Genomic DNA, 16414 nt, shown 5'->3' with positions numbered 1-16414 from the left:
AGAAAATCGCGTAATTTACGGGCGACAATACGCCCAGTTCCAGCTCATTGAAGCACGAGCTGTTAAACCTCTAATCGACGCCTTATCGATCCTGTTTGGTCGCAGTGCCTCGGGCTCTACAATTCCTCTGAATCCCGGGACCCCGCGGAGCTCTTCGTTGTACCATACCGTATATTAAGAGTCGTGCAGCACGACAGTGGCGTCACCAAAGTAAAATGTTATTATAAGTAAAATGTTATTGCAATTAGTGAGTAGTAAATAGCCCATTTAAATTTGTGCTTAAAACACTAATTACAAAGAGTGTCTTATTAGAAAGATACTAAAAGTAGTAATGTTTTATTTAGGGACACTTTTGCACCCCTATATCGACGTCGTTAAATAATAATGTTACTAAATATAACAGTAATACCACTAACGTAGTAACAAATACTTATTATTATTATTATTTTTATACCTATTATATTGAACTAAAGTTTTACATTCCTTAATTTTTAGAGCCGTTTAATTTTCTAATTATTTCTTGAAATTCAGATTATATGCCAAATAAAGGTATTTCAGAGAAAAGGACAGCTCAAATGTAAAAAGATTAGTCCACATTTTATAGTTTTCATATTGCACAATTCGACTTAACAGGAGAATAATAAATATTTACTTAAACGGCACGCAAAGATTTTATAGACGGCTGGTCAGTTTGGTGACACCTGGTGCGCTTTCCCCGCAGCCTCTTAGTGACGCCACTGTTTAGCGATCGGTCGTTCGAAATTAATAAGCATGGAAATTATCGGTGGCTGAAGCACGCGGAAAACGTTCAATAGTCGTCTGAAACGGTCACGACCAGCCAAGCAGAAATACTCGTTTCTGTTGGTAAAATTAAAGACAAGAAGCCATCTTCACGGTCGACGGCGTTTTAACGAAGTCGAACAAATTCTTCCAGGAACGAGTCATCGATTTATCGAATCGCTCGAGGTCCCAACAAGACCATCAACGGGCTCATGAGGCGCCACGGACCCTTTTTAACGTTCGATTGCCGGCGCAACCGATCAATTAGCGGGCTATTGATCTTACTCGTGGCAGCACGCGGCTTTGCACGACGATGACGATGCTTAGGAAAAGTTTCTGCCACCTGGTCCCGACCCCCGCGGCTATGAGCAGATGTGTCTTCGATTGATTCGAGAATCGATCGTATCTGTGGTTTCCAAAAGTTCTCCGTGACTCGCCCTCAAGAGCTTTAACGAAAGCTTCATGACTCTTGGTCTCGATATTACAGTTTACGTTCTCATTCTGTAGTAAGCGATTACGAATAATGGTTTTGCTTCTGATATGTACCTCACATTGATTCATGATATTGTAAAACCCGTAATCATTAAAAAAAACGTGTAGAAAAAATAGATTGCATTACGAAACAAAGCAATGAATTTGATTTTAACGATCTATTTCAACAGAAACGTAATTGAATGTTTACTCCACTACACGATCGCATGTTCCTACATAACATTCTTTCATCATATTAGAATTGGTATTAAAGATACTAAGGAATTGATATTTAAATTATAAAGGCATATTTAGATGATGTTAAAAGATGCTAAACTAAGTATGATTTATTAGAATAACTATAAAAAATTGTCGGAAATTTTTTGTAGTAAGAGAAAAGAGTAACGCCTGCCATTTTTGTTGTTTTTAATATTTTGCGTGAAACAAGGCACATAAAGATGAATAAAACCACTGTAAGATATTTATAAGATATTTCAGGGATGTGTTTTTAGGTAATTAATAATAAACCGAGATTAAAATATTTGTAAACTTAACATGAAATTACTTCAAAAGAAGACTTATTTTTACCCCTCTCTGGAATAGTATCGAATAGTTCTGGCAACCATAAAATGTAAGAATCAGATCGTATCTTCACAATGCAATGATTGCAATTGTAATATACATGTGATGGATTTATGTCAGGCTTATTATATCAGGCCAATTTAGGATTTAACTTATTAAATTTGACGAAATTATATACGCGCGAAACAAACATCTGCATAGGAATCACCGAGTTAATTCAATTGTAACAACGGAAAGGAAGTGAATGAGGTATTATCTATATGCTAATGAAGGTCAATATTGATTATAACGAAGTTCGGGTCATGGGCATCACAATTAACAAATCCAATTGTTCATCATGTACTTCATGGTATCGTCTTTTACCAAAAAAATAAAAAAAATAAGAAGGTTATTTATCATTGGTAAGCATATTGTCTCACAAAGTAACTTTTTTCACTTTTTTAAGGGAGGGAGTGCTACACAGGTTGAGGCAGAATTCATAGTACACCCGGACGGGGTGTGATTCTACGTGAAAAAATAAGACAAACATTTAGTGTAACATTTTTTCATTTGCGTCTTCGTTTTCGAGAAAATCGATTTTGGAGTTTGTTCAACTACGCAAGCAATTCAATACGATTTCATTATCCTGTATTCTAAAGATTGTCTTTGTTCGAGGTAGAATTTATAAACATCTCAAATCATGTGGTTGAAGTAATTTAACATATTTTTACTGATTATTTGTCTTTTGTTCTTCTTCTTATTATCATCTTCACGATTTTGCTGGAAATGTCCTCCTCGTGAATACCAAACAACAAACTTTATATTTAAATTTATAAATGACATTTTTTTACGTGTTCTGTAACTATACATTTTTATTCTTGTGTTGGTGTACAATTCAAACTGCTTTATATGTATACTATATAAAAACATATTTTTACTAAATAAAAACATATACGTATTATTGTAATTTATGTATTTATAAGTTTTTATTACAAGATTTTATTGTTGTGCCGTGAAAGATAAAAGGCTGTGGAGCACTGATTTAGATCGAGGAAGTTGAACAACACACGGAGAAAGGAGAACATGTATGACCATCATACCTACATCTGTACATTTAATAAAACAACATAGTATTTTTAACAGGTGTTCACTCAATTTTCTCTATACCTTATACTTCAGGTATCAGCAAGAGAAATATTGTACTTTTCGAAACGTTAACTGCAGACCCCCTTAACGTTTCATCGCCAACCCTCGAAACACCCTGCTGGTTGCCAAAATGCCCCACTCGCATTCGATCTCCTGTGTGCCTGCGCTTCTGCATCTCGGTGCCGCGCCGGGAAAAAGCGATTTCTTCGTCGAAGAGATTTTCTGCAACAGTCGCGTCGAAGTTTTTCACACGTCCCAACGGTTCCCGAGGTTTTAACCGGCCTCAACCTGTCCTCGGGACTCAACGGTCATTCCCACAGTCACCTGTGCCGTCGAAGACACTCACTCGCCCATTGTAACGACCCCTAATGCGCGTTATCCCTCGTGTCGGTTCAGCTACCGGTTAGCCGTTTCTCTCTCTCGTGCTGATTTCTTCTCGCGACGACACCTTGCCGATTCTAGACAAAAGGATTCTCGGCCTCGCGGTCGCGGCCGGGCTTGAAATGCTAATCTCACCCGGAGGGACCGCAACGGAATGAGAAGGGAGGAGGAGGACAGGGCGTGTGGAACGAACGGGGTGAACGACGACGGAGGCTGCCATCGGTTACGGGACAGTCTTAATTTCATCATTCATCGTACCGACAATACAGGTAGGATCCGACATGGATATTCAATTATACCCACAACTCGACAAATTCTATATTCCGTATTTTGTTTTCTTATAAATAAATGTACATCCGATTATCTTTAATTTCATGTGGAAAATAAAGCGATAATTTCTTGGAAGTTTGCAGAAAGGAATATGACAGTTCTAGAAGATCAGAATTGTTTTCGTAACGGTAGAGAACATAGTTGTAAAATAGCTTTCATTTTTATAATTTGATCTTTATTGAACTTAAACATATTTATTAAAAGAATAATGATTAGACTGCGGATTTTTATGCATTTATAGGGAATTTGAATGTGCTAGAAACTACAAAATGCACACAGTATGCAAGAATGTAAAAAATATTGAGAGTAAAGTTCGTATAATAATATTTGCAGAGTAAAATGAATTCCTATTTGGGTTGAGTTTTTGTAGGTACGTTTGTAGGCCAGCATTTTATTTTGTATAAAGATCCGCAGTCTAATAATGATTAATATTTTAATAGTAATGGTAATGATATTAAAATTATCATTTGTGTTTGTTTTATTAGTAATTGTATTTTCGTTAAGTTTTTTTAGTGAAATCTTTAATACTACATTAGCATGTGTTTTTCTGTTTTATGAGGTGACGTGTAGGAAACAAGTTATTGGAAGATAAGATATTTATATTCTACCATTCGAGATGTAGAATATAATCATGGATTTAATGAATTAAAAGTTATCACATAATGCATTTTTACTCGCTAGCGAAACACGTTACACGGTTTCCATTTCTTCCGGACTGTGTATTACATTTATATGGGTATGGTCACACGTAACCACCGCATACGAATAGAAGACAGGGTAGAAAAAGCTCAGTGGTCCAGATAGTTGATACGCGCAATCGAGAATGTGTGAAAACTTTAACAATTTTTTAAAACATAACAATTTGTTTGAGGTATGTGGCTCCTCTGAAGCTTTTTACTTTCTCTTCGAGTAGAATACTAAGGGAATTAAAACTCTTTTATTTTTTATTTTTCGGTTTTACCTGTAAAAAGTACACTAGGACGAACGGTCCAAGTTTTACCTCAATCTAAGCCAAATTGATCATTTTTGCACTTCGACGTCAGGAATTGTGGTGATATTGATATGTGTTGTGTACATACAATTAGAGTAGGGTTCCCCAGTTTGGGTTTTCAGGTTCGAAATTCCTTATGGAGTACAAGACTTTAGAGTTTGCAATTCTCACTAACTTCTACGAAAACCAAAACTATCACCAAACATTTCTTCAAGAACTGTAAAACGCATATTTTATTGTCCTGGAAAGATCATGTCGACATAACAAGAATTAAAATTGGTCATTCCAAATTAGCCCAAATTAGCCCATTTATCTGATAACAACAAATTTAGCTTCCTTATGTGACAAATTTAACAAAAAATTACAAATTGCTCAGCTATTAAACTATTAAATTGCACTTTATACAAATTAAGAGTTAAAGTCTTTCCTAAGACAACCTTAAGTACGAAAAAATTAAAGACTTACTAAAATACATGAGTGAAACAAAATTATGTAACACTTTAATTGGTTTAATGTAAATATTTCGATATGTTTGTCTATAACATTTATGTAGTTCGTCGCTTATAACCAAGTAGTTGACGCAACATGAAACTCATTACTAATAAAAATAGATACCTTCACAAGTGAATTACTAACTCTAAAAACTACATATTAAAAATATAAACCTCTTTCTTTTGTTTTAATGATTTTATGATTAACATTATCATCTTGATTTTATACAAATTTTATTTTTTTATTTTGTCCTTGTATTGTTGTACTCTTATGTAGTCTTTCACAGGCACGTGCAAGCTACATAGATCTTTTAAATGGAAATTGTTTTGAGTGATATGTTTGTTGACGTTGATCATGAGATTTAACGAATTTTGGAAGCCATAACATGATAGCCGTATATGATAATGCCGTAAAAATATATGAAAAATATACAGAGAAAGAAGTGTACTAGCTATTTACAAATGTGTGTAATTTTTGAAAAAATACATGTTTATACAGACGAATGTTATCGTATACCTGTAACCTAGTGACAAACTATGCTAATTGTAAGTCCAAATTTTCGAAAGGGAGATCTTTCATTAATGTTATACTTTTCATTTCTAATTAAAGTACCAGATGTTTGCAATTTAATTTAGTTTGCCTTCGAGATACATATATCAAAATGTCTTTTTTGCTAGCATACATTATAGTATATTCCAATTTTAGATAGAAATAGATGACGTTTATTTTTATTCGATAATGCAATAGAAGACTTAAAATAGAAGATCCGAATATTTGTATGTAAATAGAGTATGCTTCTCAAGGGTAGGTATTCTATCTTTTTATAGAAGAGAATAGTCAGACGGTTATTGGCCGACGCGGCTGGTTGCACCGTGCAACTTGCACGCCATGACCAGTTCTCCCTCGACATCGCTCCGTAAAATTGTTGTTTACTCGACGTGTTGCGTGCATTAGCATATCAGCCAATTCGTACACGCGCAAGTCTTGAAATATTATTGCAGCCTTTTCACAGAGGAATCGTGGAGCCTCGGGCACCCATTCAACGGTTGACGGTGGACGATGGCTGGAACCTCGGAGGGGTTGATCGTGTTGAGAAGAGAAGATTTATACGGGGCCACGAGAATTTATCACCGGTATTCATCGTTTTAAACATACTGCTTTTAAACATACAAAGAAGTTCATGGTTTTTGAAGGGGAAGGGCGTATGATAAGAAGACACTCCATCGACGTGGTCTATAAGCTCTAAAGAAATTATACTGAAGATGTATATGTAAACAAATTTGTTATATTTGGTTTAATTAATTAGAAAATAATTGATTGTTGACGTTGATCATGAGATTTAACGAATTTTGGAAGCCATAACATGATAGCCATATATGACAGTGTCGTAAAAATATATGAAAAATATACAGAGAAAGAAGTGTACTAGCTATTTACAAATGTGTGTAATTTTTGAAAAAATTGATTTTGAATTGATTTTGATTCTGTGAAGTTTTTATTCTTTGAGTGTCAAAAATTACTTAACGAAAGTTTAATACTCGGAAATCTCTTGCAACTAATAAATAAATAAAATTTATTACACTATATACTTTAAATAAAACGACTCAACCAAAAATTCATGAAATCTCATGTAACATACGTATTTATATAATTTTGTTAAAGTGTGTAGGAACTGGATCACTTATTTTATAAAACAAAGTGGTGGATTTAAATCGATACAAGGAAAATATCGTCTAATAGTTGTCGAATTTCTATAATTTCTATAATTTCTAAAAGTTTACGTAATTTTCTTATTATTTTTAATTCAAGAACTTCTCTCTTTTTTCCAGTTTAGGAAATATTACTTCATACTATTACGAAGCACTATTTAGAAATAGTTCGAGAGAGAAAATCAAGTACACAATTAAAGAAAATGCTATTTATTGGTTATAATTACAAGTTATATAACCGAAAATTTGTTTGCTCTTAGTTATCAGTAGATATTAGTAAATACAGGGTGTCCCTGATTTAAGTGTCAAAATGCTGCAATTCAAGCGGTAACTAGTAGATGTAATGCATGCATTGCAGCAAAAAGTCATCATTTTGAACAGTGTGTGCATTTAATAAGTGATAACAGAATAATAAAGTATAAACAAATCTCTAATGGACTTTTTTTCTTAGTTTATTGGTCCTCTGCGTGCTCTCAAAAATTTGACACTTAAATTAGAGACACGCTGTATAATAGTTTTTTATATTTATAATCTTTTTAATTTTATATTTATCGTGCATCATTCTTTAATCGCTTGGGAAACTAAAACAAGACTGTATATTCTTCGTAATATTCTGTTTTTATTTAATTTTTTCTGTAATAGAACTATGAATATATTGGAAGAATAGGTACCAAACGTAATCTCGAAGTTAATTCTTTTTAAATTATAAAAGTAGAGTTTCTTTTTCACTCTATAATATCTAATGAAGTAATTAGCAAAGAAATTTTCGTTGGCTTTAGAGCAAAATCCTAATACAATTTCATTTTTAATCTTCAACATTGCGATCGTTGTTTTGAACCTTCTTCAGAGTATTATTTAATTTGATGAATAGGACGCTAACATGTAATAATATTGCAAAGTTACGTAATATAATGGCTTAAGGGGTTAGGTCACTCTAACGAACTAAAACAGTATTCATTTTTGTAAAAATAGCATTACTTTTCTTTCAGAGAGATGTAGGAAGATAATATCGCAAATAGACTATAAAACATAAAATACTATGTATGTATTACTTGCAAATAAAACGAAAGAAGCTTTTGGGACAACCAAATATATTTATCTAAAAATTAAACTAAAGTCATCTATCAGTAAAATCCACAATACTTTTACTCGTTTATTTATTTACAAAAGTTAGTTAAGTAGTCAGCGTTGAAACGGATTTTTTTATCCACGTTCGCCGGAAGTTCCCATTTCCTGGATTATCCAAAGCCGTCACTGTTCAACGCGGCTGTATAGTAGTCTCAATGGCATTATTAAGTCGCGCTTCGTGTATCGGCATTCTCATGAAAGACCAACATCCTATCTAATGCCAACTATCCATCATCCTCCTTTGGCGGAGCTGTTGGTGTCGACCTCGGACAACTCAAGACGTTCTGAATAACATAATGCCGTTTTCACCGCGGCTGTTCGCTGGCTGCCGCTCAGCTCGCACCGTGGCCACGAACAAACGGGTCCTAATTAATCCTACGATGCCTCTGTTTTCGGCCAGATGATCGCCATTACGCTAACGCTCGCTATCATTCTGAAAATGGAACGTGACGATTGCACGCTGGTATATATTTCGCGCTACTTTCTGCTTTGAATGAAACTCCAGACTGTTTGCTGCATTTGTAGATCTCGGAAGTAATTAATTCCGATTCTTTTTTACTTGTTAGAATGCGATTACCAAGGATTAGAGAATTAATAACGATAGGATTCTCGCGTGTAGCCAGTTCTTTCGAGGATTATCATTTATGGAGAAAGGATTCATCATCGACCTAGACCTCTAACAAAGTTAGAGTCGATTTTACTTGGAAACCGACCGACAAGGATTCGTTTAATATTGTTCAGTAAATAACATTTATTATTGTTAAATAAAAGTATTAAAAGGTAAAGTTAAGGAATATGCAACTGTTTAAATTATATACAAATTGTTCGAATATAAATAAAAATTTATAAAACACAGTTATAAATCACATTATAGGAAAGTAATTTAATTCTACTTTAGAAGGTATGTCTAAAAGGATGTTTTATCAATGGTATCGATAAAGTACTCGATTTATTCGAGTATTCGAATTTCGAGTCAAGTAAGGATTGATCTGTCGAGCCGAGTCGAATGTTTAGAAATTCTGAGCTATTTGAAATCGACGAACTGTCTAAAAAAATGTGAACTACTCGAAAAAATCAAACGGCTCAAATATTCGAGCCCTCGTAAAACTTCGATTTACTCGAAAATGAATTTTCAGATCGCATTTTTGTCGAATTACTAGGATATATTCAAATAGAACTTTCGAGCTACTCGTAGAAATTCGAATTGCTCGAGTTATTCGGGACAGCGTCGAATCTCAACCTGTACGCTGTACTATTTAAAGCGCTATAACTTCTTCAATTTTATAAATATGAGAAATTACGTGAATTGATACACTTTTAATACCACAGTTTATGAAAATGTAAGGAAAAAAAAGATTTTTTAAAAGTTCTACACTAGTATACCCCCTTAAATATATATAAGAATAATAGTTTATAGTTCAATGTAGTACCAACATATCGCTTACAAGTCGTATATTATTAGTAGATTGCGGATCTTTAATGCATTTATAGAAAATTCGAATGTGCAAGAGACTTCAAAATGCACACAGTATGCAAGAATATAATAAATATTGAGAGTAAAGTTCATATTATAATATTTGCAGAGTAAAATAAATTTCTATTTAGTTCAATTTTTGTAGACACGTTTGCCAAGATTTTATTTTGCATAAAGATCCGCAGTCTAATTATTAGGGAGAATTAAAGTTTTCATAAGTATCCTAATGAGTACAAGTTTTGAATTGAATACGTCGTGTACTTTTCTTTAAAGAAATTTTAAATGTTGCCCAACTTCTCGACTTGAGCAACGAGGATATTCGGCGTGAAGAAATAGTTTTGATAGTGAAATTGATAAGGTTGTTAAATAAAAATTGATTTCTTTATATTCAAAAGTGCTTGCTAGCTTAATCTCTACGTGTCCCGTTTTATTCTCAGAGACTTGTCGCATAAAACAGATCTTGACACAAAATTGGACCATCGTTAACACTTTATTTACCGGAAGGCTATTTATAGACGTTTTAATTGCAGTATTTAACTATTCGGATTTATTTACTGTGTCGATGGTTGTCTAATTACAATGTTCAGTTTTTGGAAACAAACTTGGCTTTCAATGTACCCAGTAACAGTATGGAGGAATTATTGTCAGCCTAGATTGGCATATGTCACTGTAGAAAATTCTGTTTTTAATTAAAGACTGTTTCTAAATAGTCCGGTAGATAAAGTGTTAAGAAATAATATGACGCAAACAGGGGTCAGCCGCGTGTAACCGATGACAGTGACGTCGAACGTCATCCAAACAGAGGCGCTTTCATGTACCCTGATCGGCCGGCGTCCTATGGGGCTGCAGAACAGTAGTATTTTTGTGTCCCGTTAGCCACATGCTCTGCGATAAAAGTGCTATTGAATTCACGCGAACTCCAACACGATATCGAGCGATCGATAAATGCCGACACAATGAGCCCTGGGAATTATTGGGACGGTGTCCCCTGATAAAGAGAAGTCTTATTTTTTATTGCTGGCGGGGTGTCCACAGGATAGGGGGTGAATGGTACCTTGTGCCATCGGATAACGACCTCTTTTCAAGCACCCACCTTCATGGCAATCACACCTTTAATTTCCATATTCGGCTTTTATCGCCGCGTTTAACCGTCGTCGATCCTACAGCGAATCACAGAGCTATTCGAACGCTCTAAAATTAAAGGTTTAACATTTAACCCATTCGAGATAGCGTTTTTTTTTTCGAACACAGTCTCCAGGAGCGAAATTTTTTTATGGTTGAAAACCATTCTGGTTTGGTTTTTCACTTTTAAATGTAATCAAACGGAAGTGAGCGAGTATGGATACATTTTGCGTTTGATTACACTATTCGCTGAGCTACAGGAGTGTGTTAGCGTTTGATTACATTGGTTGCCGAGCTATAAGATCAGTTTTATGTTAATAATAAATTAGTTTTGCCTTTCCTGTATTCTAGTAAGTCGGTTTTCAACCACTGTCGTTCAATCTATGATTGAGAACCTGTAAGTTTTTTTTCTTTATATTGTTCATTCTTAATAAGAAAAACTTATTTACTATGGAAATGACCCAAATCGTAAGTGAATCCATATAAATAAGATGATTGCATACCGTGTGTGCAGCTCGCTCCTCAGGAGATTTTTATTGCGAGGAGCGGATTGAACACCATGTGTGCAATGTAAGGTAAAACAAAAATACATCATTAATAAAAAATAGTTAAATAATATAAAATTGTTATTTTGCTTTCAATGATGAAGAACAGAATATAATGCAAAGGAAATTTTTAAGAAATAGTAAAAAGTCAAAGAAATAAGTTGAATAACGAAGAAAATAATATAAACGAGAAATAAATTTTTAGAAAAATGTCTAAAGGTGATAAAGTAATCTAATTTAGTAACGAAAAAGAAAGTATAATTTGTTAATACATTTTTGTTGCAATTTTTGCCTCAGCACGGTTAGTACTAGAGTAGGCTGTGATTGAACTGTACACAACAAAACCAATGCCAAATTTTGTTTTTCTGTACTTTGTAGATACTATTAATTAAAAAAAGTCTTATCTCGAGGACTACTTTACTCAGAATAACGGATAATTGCTCATTATTATTATTGCCTACACGGTGGGCAACCGGTCTTAGTCTTATAGCCTCGGAAATCAATTGCACATACGATGTGCAATCGGTCTCGAATGGGTTAACAAATGTAAGTTGTAATTGAATATATTAAATTCCAAAACAATTTTATTTCAATACTAACTAATAAGTATCATGGTTATGCGCATTAAATTTGAAATGTCTTCGATAACGTAAACAATATTTAGAGAACATGTTTTGGTACCATCGATCAAATGGATGCTACAAAAGCACTCGAACGATTATCTAAATTAGAATATTTTTTACTTAAAATTGATACATTACTCCCAATTGATCTTTGTTACTTGCGATATCAGTGTAACTCAACATTAATTCAACATAGCAGATGGTTGAAGGTGGAACGTTCAAGTTGGAAACAGTTAAGGCAATATTTTTATTTTGAAACATATTACATTTTATAACGAATATCGTATTTACTCTGTACGTAAGACTTCAATTCGCAGAGGAAGCAATGTCGTTGAACTATAAACTTGAATTGATCTATGTTTGAAAAATACCAAATGTGTGGATGGGTAATGCTCGTCACTTATAATAATTAAGCTTCACCATATTTATATTTCCATAAATTATATTACCATAATTTATAGTAGAAACTCTTGTATCGAGGAATAAAAATAGTAGCGTGCCGTGTTTTAACTGATTAGGGCCAAAATTATTTTAATTACAAATCTTATTACTTATAAAGAACATTTGCAAGTATACCTCTATGATTTTGTTGAAACTTTGGCACAAAAATGTAAAATAATGGAAATATTTGTAGATACGTAATGTGATTGAAACTGAGCTACTTCATAAAATTTCCTTTTTTGGTCTCAGGCTGGAATCAAAGTTTTGCACGTATTTATCTCGAAATACTTTTTTCGAACATTCGACTCATACTCGTCTTGCCAGACCTTTTATTGTAAACATAGTGTTCAAAATAAACGTTATGTACCTGCTTGTTTTTTTAAGACAAAACACAGTCAAAGAAGGAATATTTTCTTTAGAATTTGGTATTAGCCCATATTTCACTTTTTTATAACTTATCCGTTACTTTTACTTACGTTTGTTTTTATATTTTATTTTTGCTTTATTGGATTTTTTGTACTTATTTCTATGTAATTACATTTGTCGTATCACGTCTAAACTAATAAAATTAAATCTTTGAATTATCAACCAGGATGAAAGTTCACACGAAAAGAGTGTTTTTTTTATACTTTTTTTTAAAGCTAAATTACAACATTCTTGCTGTGGGATGTGCTCACGGGTGCGTGGCGGGCTGAAGTTTAAGATGTACCTATTACGAGGAATCTGTTTTGAGACCTAAGAACGCCGACAAACGTCTCAGATCGATATTTCGCAATGATCAAAATGTAAATCACCAACGATTCGAACCCTCGAGTTCAATTATCTATCGCGAAACCATCTAATTCACGGCAAGGTATACTTTTCGCGAACGAATCGTCTCTAACGTGTTACTCGACACTGTTTATACATATTGGTCGAGTATCCCTTCGGAAGATTACGTTTTCAGGGGGACGATTAGAGAAATTAAGTGTACGGTGGCCGCGATGATAGGCGGTCGTAAAAACGGCCATGGAATAAATATTAAGCCTGCGGTTTTGCGGGCAAACGAGGTTGTTTTTACTAGTTTCCATCTCGTACCTGCCCCCTGGAGGGATTAGGATTACCGTTTAGGAGAGCAACGCGCAACGTTTTGTATAAATGTGTCTTCCTTTTTTTTCCGTTTCTATTAATGCGCACTTTATCGGTGTTGGTGCTCGTCAAACGAGGTGTGCCCACCGACAGAACACGAAAGGTGGCCGGGGGATTAACGTGTTTAATCTTGCGGTTAGAGAGTAAACAGCGAGAAGGAGGTGGATAGATGATGAGGAGTTGAGTAAGCCGGTTGAGGTTTAAATCACAAAGCTCCGAGCAGTAAAACGTGCGGTTTGGGTTGTCGCCTTTTACGAGGATTCCGGATGGTAACGAAACGCAACTGTACGCGGACCGGTAATACGGGATACGTTCGGTAAAGTAAGAATCTATGGACCATTGAAAAAAAGTACTAACAGAGTTCAAACAAATACCAACTTAAAGATATTGGGAGTATGCCAAAGTTTCCACGGTTCTTTTACTTGAAAAAATTATTTGTTAATAGACCAAAATGGAATGTACCATTGATTAAAATATTGTTCTTCGGCCGCTACAACCTTTGTTCAGCTATCAGGCAAAGCATGGATTCCATTGAAAAAGAATTCTTCATTTTTTGAAGCGGTCCAATTGTCGATCCATTTTTTAGAACTTTCGAAAGAAGTGAAGCGATGATTTGCTAAACCGCTACTCATTGATCGATAAAATCATTTTTGGAAAAAAAATATAACCGACTTCGAAAAAATATTAAAATTCCACTAAAAAGTATGAAATTATTGCTATTTCATTTATATTAAATGATATTGCATAATACATATATTAAATTTCTGTTTTCTTTATATTTAATTATGTTAAGTTTGATATTGCGCTCGGATTGGTCAAGCCATCTCGACATTATCGGTAAACACAGATAAAATTACGGTTTTTGGCAACAACAAAAAATGGGTAAAAAATGACAAATCGCAAAATGTCTTGACAACGGGACCACCGGGGAGACATGCTCTACAAGATGCAACAGGTTTCATTCCGATTGGTCAACCCATCTCGGAGTAATCAGCGAACATACCTTAAAAAAAAGAAAAATACATGTGGAATTGAGTAACCTCCTCCTTTTCGAAGTCGGTTCAAAAAGGTAATATAGTAATGTCTCCATCAAGATTAGTAAAGGGTTGGAGCTCCCCAAGATTAGTAAAAGAGTGCGAATACACTCCATCTTTTACAGATCCCCATAAAAAGAAGTCAAGGTGTGTGAGATTCGATGATCGTAATGGGATCTGTAAAAGATATAGTGTGTTCGCACCCCTTTATTAATCTTGAGGAGCTCCATAAATGCACAAACTCGGGACTTTCCTTGTGCAGTTATCGTAGAGTTCGTATATTCTCTGATATTTGCCAACGAGCTTCAAACGTACAGAAGGACAACAAATAAAGAAGAGGATGGAGCGAAAACACAAGAGTATGTCAGTGAGACAATTTAATTGCAACGGTGAAACTTCTTTATTATAATCTATTCTGTCGTAAAACTTTTACTATCATACTCCTGACATTTATCTGATTAAAATGAGACCAAACACGACGTAATTCGTAACATATTTACTTGTAACAACTTACTATGTATCATATATCGTAGAACACTAACTAAAAAAAAAAAAAATGCACGGTAAATATCGTCCGAATTATATCGTGTTTGGTCTCATTTTAATTAGAAAAATGTCAGGAATATAATGGTAAAAGTTTTACAACAGAAAAGATAAGAAAAAAAAGTTTCACCGTTGCAATTAAATTGTCTCACCGACATACTCTGGTGTTTTTGATCCGTCCTCTTCTTTAAACGCTGTTTCCTTCTCTACATTCGAAGCTTGTCGCCAAACGTTAGATAATGTACGAAGTCTACCATAAATGCACTACTTCAATCCCTACTTTGTGCATTTATGAGGACTTTACTGTAAAGCTATGACCCAACCTAATGTATATACCATATTACTATGAATACACATACATAAAGAGCTTTCAAAGATTAATACTCTTCCGTTCCGTGCAACGTTATCTAAATTATCACGATTACTATGTACCGGTATTAAACACTACGAAGGAATAAAAAAATGTTAGTAATTGATTTATCGCCGACTCGAAAGTTCCTCGAACTTATTAAACGGAGGACAATAGATAGGCTTTAGCTAAGGCGACCGAGACTAAAGTCCATGCCATGCGAATCTGTTTAGAAGTCAAAGCCTCCCGATAAATCAAGTGAAATGGGCGCCCTTCTTAATGAAGCCCGTGGTGCGGCCTTATTGTCTACGGGCGAAACCAGGATAAGACGGAAGTGGTCTCGATAAAGTGGATGTTTGATTCAGCCAAACAGTTCCATTACCGATCGGATAGCAGCGTCCGTTTCGCGGTACACTCTTATCGAAAGCTGGATCGTCTAATACTCGCATTAGTTAAATGCTCGAAACCGGTTATTAGTAACATTTAACCATTACGCGTGCTGGCATATCTCACGTCGGAGTCTCGCTGCCAGAGCTGCGCGAGGATTATTAGCCTTTTTTCAATGAAATGTTAATATACGTTCTGCACGAATCGTACATAATAATTGTATCGCGGCGTACAATATCCCGAAGAGTGAAATTTTAGACGCTCGTATCGGGTTAATCGATGTTTTGCGAAACCTATCGCATTTAATGGATTCGTTTAACTTTGCGATCTCCTCCGTCGCATTCTTTTATAACCGTTTCTAACGGAACATGCGACGAATGATGGCAGTTGGCGAATATTTTCTATAACGGTGGAAATAATTGCAAAATCACGTAGTCGATTTCACTGATCACGAGTGCTTTAGTATTGAAAGCTTTAATATTTCATGTAAGTTAAACACTCCGTTCAGAATATAAATATTTATTGTTATGAGGAACACCTGTGGCGAGTCTGGAGTATATGGTATTCATGGCAGACATCTTTTGAATGCGCAAGAAACTACAAAATGCGAACAATATGCAAGAATATAAAAAATACTGAGAGTAAAATTCATATTATAATATTTGCAGAGTAAAATAAGTTCCTATTTAGGTTCAATTTTTGTAGGTACGTTTGCCAAGATTTTATTTTGCATAAATATCCGCAGTCTAGGTATTACATGAAGGCGCGACTAACCTACA

Source organism: Hylaeus anthracinus, unplaced genomic scaffold, assembly GCF_026225885.1.
Source record: "Hylaeus anthracinus isolate JK02 unplaced genomic scaffold, UHH_iyHylAnth1.0_haploid 11997, whole genome shotgun sequence".
Lineage (NCBI taxonomy): Eukaryota > Metazoa > Arthropoda > Insecta > Hymenoptera > Colletidae > Hylaeus > Hylaeus anthracinus.
Note: the sequence above shows the minus strand (reverse complement) of the source record.